The following is a 6,000-nucleotide window of genomic DNA, read 5'->3' on the forward strand; positions in this document are numbered from 1 at the left end:
TTCTTTGGCAGCTGCTTATCATGGATAATGCTTTGGGTGACCTCGGTACCTTAAGCATGATCACCAATAAGGTGCTATTTATTTTAAGTATATCCATGCTTGAGTCCAGATGTTTAAATTAAATTGACTGGGGCACTCATTAAGTCACCTGTGTTGCAGCATGGATATCCTTAAAAGGAAAATAATGGAGTTTGGGAAACACTGATGTAAACTGTTCATTTCCAAAGCCACAAACTATCTTACTGGCAGTGTGGATGGAGCTTAAGGACCTGTAGTCATCATAAATGTTAGGTGCTGTGCAATATCCATTGCAGGAACTCCTGGTTACACTGGAGGGATGTAGCCACCATGAAGCACTTTTTCTTAAGTGCCTTAGCTTCTCTGAAACCCTGGCGTTTTCGTCTGGTAGGTCACCTGGATGCTGGTTGGTGGGCCTGTGTTTTTTGGCCAAACATCACGCCAAGCACCTCAATATTGCTGTTAGATTGCAGAGTTTACGATAATTTTGATCAGTAGTACTGGTTACTTTAGAGTGTGCATCTGCATTTTCTTTCTATGTGGAAGACAAGATTCAGCATGATGGTGCCTCATGTTTGGAATTAGGGTGTGCAGACCAGGGTGTGTGCCCCCCCATATATGTGTCTGGTTCAAACTGTAAGCAGCTGATTGTGTAATGGGGTTCACCCCCACCCTCATGGAATGAAAGGATGGCAAGAGCTGTTTGTGGCTTCCTTTAACCACTTGGCTGGCATAGTTGCTTCAGATGCAACTATACCAGCAAGTGTCTTATCTGACCTGGTCACACAGACAGTATGTGCAACTGCAAGGAAGGGAAACCTCCCGCTGCGCCATCCTCCCCATTTTCCGTGCACGGCAAACCCCCCCCCCTCCCGGAGGCTGCAGACAACCCCCCCCCAGCACACTATGTACCTGGTGACTGCCCGGGCTATTAAAATCAAAGTTGCGATGTTTTCGATGTTCCCGTCCGATGTTTGACCAGAAGGATAATTTTTTTTCTTATGAATATAATAAAAAGGTTTTTTTTTTTTTAATAAAATAATTTTTCATTATTAATTACATGTTCTTCACCTAATTCAGTCATAAAAATGACAGTTTCTGAATGGTTTTTGGGTGAAAAAATTGTCAGATGAGTGGTTAAAGTTTATGGTTTGCATACACACCCCTATAGACTGCATTTTCGGTACTGGTTGTACGGATGTAGCCATGCCCATCTTTGCCGTGATGTTACATGCTGCAACATGACTTGCTGCTTGGCATGTCAGACTATGACTATTCGCAGCCGGTGATTGCTCCATTAATGCCTAATTCTGCACATAGTCACAGATCGGTGCGTCATGTGGCAAGCCATGTTGCAGAATGCCACATTGCAGCAAAGAAAAGCATGGCTACATCTGTATCTCCACCAAAAAAAAAATCTGTAAAGGATATTAAGAAATGTTCTAGTGTTGGGATTAATGATTTACTACCCTCTTCCACTGCAAAATTCTGGGTTTCTGCACGTGAACAATCTGTGATTTTGGTCAGTGTGAAAGCAAACTACCCAGGATGTGACCTTGCTCTTTCCAGGGGTGTAGTATGGCTGACCGGCGGTCTCCTGACCGATGCCGGGATCCCGGCAGCATAGCGACACCGGGATCCCGGCGGGGAGGGCCGAGTGCAGCAAGCCCCTTGCGGGCTCGCTGCGGTCGCCACGGGTTCTATTTCCACTCTATGGGTGTCGTGGACATAGTCCCTGTTGGTCGGCATGCCGACCATCGGGATAGTGAGCTTGCGGGATGGTGGAGGAGGTCATGTGACTGTCGGTCAGCAGACCGCCGGTCACATGAATACTACCCTTTTCCAGGGTAGGGCTGAGACTTGGGAATTTGCTGTGTTCTAGACCCAGCAATTTCCTGTGTCACCAGTGGAAGGGGAGGATTACTTTTTGACTGAATTATGCTGGGCTCAAATAATCAATTGATATCAAGCAATTGACGCCTGGATAATTTAGTGAAAAAGTTAGCAGGTAAATCCATCATAACTTACTTACATGATGACTTGTTACCAGTGCATAAAAAGTGAGTTAAGAAAGCTGGCCAATATTTCAATCCTTTAAATGTACATTTATAGCAAAAGTAACAGACATTCAGGCACTTTATACGCTTTTGAATTAAATGTGAAAAACAATATAGTGGATAGTCCTTAAGCTGGTTGTCTCCCCCCATGGCAATGTACGATACTGCATGTTCCTTGTTTATATATATCTGATAGACTCACCTTTAGCTATAATTATAGGTGTAAAGCTGGGTACACACCTGCCAAATTCGAACAACATATTGTGCATAATGCTCAGTTTGTATGCCCAGTATATGGGTGCCCACAGTCACTAGTGATATCACCCGATTGGTCACGCAGTAAGGCTGACAACACTAGTGACCTGTTTCTATGTAAATGAAAGACGGAGTGACATACATTGTTCTGGTATGTACCCAGGATCCTATATGTCAACCCTTTGGCCTGACATATCTGCTGCGGACACATCACTCAGTGTCTACCAGACTTAAGTCTGGGTAATTCTTTACCCGGTTGTCTCCAGTTTTTCATGGTATTGATGAAGCATCAGCAGGTTCGATGGAGAATGTTTGTGAACAACAATTTTCAATTCATTCCTCAGATTCGCAATGGAGCTTATTGAAATTATGGTCAGAGCTTTGATGCTGTGACACTTAGTGCTAGAGGCATCATCGCTTGGAATGTGATAAAATAGAGAGTAAAAAGGAAGCAGATAAGCAGCTCCTAACTGCCATTTTTCAAACACAGCCTGTGACATGGCAGTTAGGAGCTGATTAGCTGGCACTTTTTCACTCTCCATTTTATCAATTTCTGAGCGATGAGGCATCTAGCCCTAAATCTTTTGTAAAAAAGTTACTGCAATGGGATGTTTGCTTTATGTACAGCTGGAATATAAATCATTTGAGTCTCACATACTGTAACAGTTTTCCTCCAAGATTTACTTAAAATTTATTCCAGCCATTGCGCACTGAATTTTCTTGTCCCCGACGCAGTGACGTATCATGATAGCATTATACTGCTGTCACTGTCTTTGAAGAAGGGAGTCATAAAGCTTATGCTAGGCATACAGGGACAGGTAAAATGCCTGACTGATGACAGCCATTTTGTCTGCCACTGCTGATATCCGGGACAGATGCTGTGAGATCAATGTCGAGAGCAATGTATTTATAAAACAGCTGCAGAATAGAGCATAAAAAAAGCCTTGATGTTGAAAACATATATAGATTAAATGAAGTCACTATTTCTTGAACTCTTAGGAAAATGGACACGTTAAATATGTCACAGATACTTTACTTGGCAACAATATATGTTTACCTACTAATCTATTTGTTTTTTTACAATTTGCCCATTTACCAGTCCAGCTGCTGCAATCTTGCGTCTTCTGGCTTTTATTTCTTTTGAACTGTCAATAACACTTTTTTTCTGTGGGAAAAATCTCAGCTGCTGCTTATTAATCTACATTAACAGCACAAGCTGGGTCCAAGCGGCAGTGGGAAAGACACACTAATCACCCCTGGTGAAGTGTGGAACACATGAAAAAAAACAACGTGACTTTTGTCCTACTTGTAATCAGTGCCAATAGGGAGTTGATGATGTAAGTACTGATCCACCTCTTCCACGTGTCCGTGTGCAGAGACCTCACAGTGACGGCACCATAGAAATGTTTTTGGTTTTTTTTCTATTATGCAGGGGAGGGGGCAGGAGGTCCCCTATGTTTCTTTTTCTGTGACATACAAAGCTTGGGCCACCCTTGTTTGGAAGAAAGGAGTCACGCTCTACAATGGAGACAACTATGGAAGTCATAATGATGTGGGCAATTCATTTTCTCTGCTGATCACCAAGCAACATTTATTTATTTATTACAAGTTATTTATATAGTGCACACATATTCCGCAGCACTTTACAGAGAATATTTGGCCATTCACATCAGTCCCTGCCCCAGTGGAGCTTACAATTTATATTCCCTAGAACATTTATACGCACACAGTCACACTAGGGTTAATTTTGTTAGAAGCCAATTAACCTACCAGTATATTTTTGGATTGTGGGAGGAAACCGGAGTACCCGGAGGAAACCCACGCAAGTACGGGAGAATATACAAACCCCACACAGTTGGGGCCATTGTGGGAATTGAACCCATGACCTCAGTGCTGTGAGGCAGTAATGCTAACCATTACACCATCCGTACTGCCCTACCTACATCACCCTGCACTATGGCAAACCCAAGTTTGCCATAGATGGGGGAGGGCACTATATCCCCCATACTAAATCAAATATATATAGGAGTGAAATATTCTAAAGACAGGCTTGAAAAATATACTGGTCCTCTTATCTAGGGCCTGAGTCGAATGTAATATCTATATTTACAAAGCTGAGCAATTATTGTTAAGCCCTATGGCGCATGAGCTACACAGAGTAAATGCCCAAAGGGGTATCTGAATGGTGGTGGAAAAGAGATGGGCGGTCACTGGGAGGGGGCTAGAAGTTTATCAAAAATAATCCGTTCAGTTTGCGTATTATTCTAATTTACAAGGACAGATTTTAGTATGAAAACGTGTAGAATCCTGCTTCACGCTATTTTGGAAAGACCGATTAATGCTGAATATAATGTTTTGCCCATTTTGGGTACATTTTATTTGCCATATTAGAAAGTAATAAATTAAGGGTATTTTCTGAAAATTCAAATGTGTTCTGGGAAAAAAACAACAAGGTATCCTCTGTACGGGTATTTTATACAGATGTGAGTGATTTGGATGTAGAAATGGGACCAGCTGAAGAAGTGCAAAAAAAATTTCAGCAGCGAAGGGGTCAAATTAGAGCCAGCAAGTCACAGAAACACAGAGCTTACACTGATCCCTGGGACTTTTTCTCTAGCAGTCAGGGATAAGTGGTATCTGCGTCATATACACAGGGAGGGTCAGGATGTCACTGTGTAGTATACTATTTCCCATACAAATATACACACTTATAGGCCCTACACACTTAAAGATCTAACTGAACGATATGAACGTTCATATCGTTCAGTGTGTATGCACCAATGATGAACGATGCGCGGACCCGTGGTCGTTCATCGTTGGTGCTGGGTCGCTTATACATGCAGGCCAATATGGACAATCTCATCCATATTAGCATGCACTGCTGTGGAGCCGGGTGACGAGGAGAGTGAAGAAACTTCACACACACACCCTCCCCTGCCCTCCTGCTGCCGGGTCGCCCGTTAGGTACCTCGGCGGCACATCGCCGAGTGTGTAGGGCCCATTACAGCTAGCTTGATATAATAAATCATAGGCACAGTGAAAACTGTCATGTTTCTACAACAGCTATTTTTTTTTATATTTTCAAGATCATTGAAAATTTGGGAATTTTCAAAATTGTCCTTTAAGCAGCTTGTTGGTAAAAAAAAAATATGGTCATCACTGTAAGGGCTGGGTAGCAGCCTTTAGCCAGGAAGAAAGTCCCTCCTTACTGCCCGATGTGTGCTACTGGAGTGGGCATGCCCAATATAGACCACACTCCCAGCTCCTGTCCTGTCCCTTCTCCCTGCATATTCATCATGCACCAGCTTTTTGTGCATCCAATAAAAATAGGATTTTGGTACTTACCAGGTAAATCCTTTTCTTTGAATCCAAAGGGGGCACTGGAGTACTCTTGGGGATATGGACGGTTCCGCAAGAAACAAGACACTGAATAAATTAAATTTGGAACTACTCCTCCCCTCCATATCCCAGAGTACCTCAGTGTTTTTTTACTGAGCCGAACAGGAGCTATAGAGAGGTTGACAATGGAGAATTACATAAAACAAAACGGACAACAATAAAGTTGACACATAACGTTACTGACAACTAACAGTTGACACCATAACCGATAGAACTTGATAATTTGAACCAGTCGGTGAGAGTGTGTTACCATAAGATCCCCTGAACTTAC

This window comes from Pseudophryne corroboree, chromosome 6 (genome assembly GCF_028390025.1).
Source record: "Pseudophryne corroboree isolate aPseCor3 chromosome 6, aPseCor3.hap2, whole genome shotgun sequence".
Lineage (NCBI taxonomy): Eukaryota > Metazoa > Chordata > Amphibia > Anura > Myobatrachidae > Pseudophryne > Pseudophryne corroboree.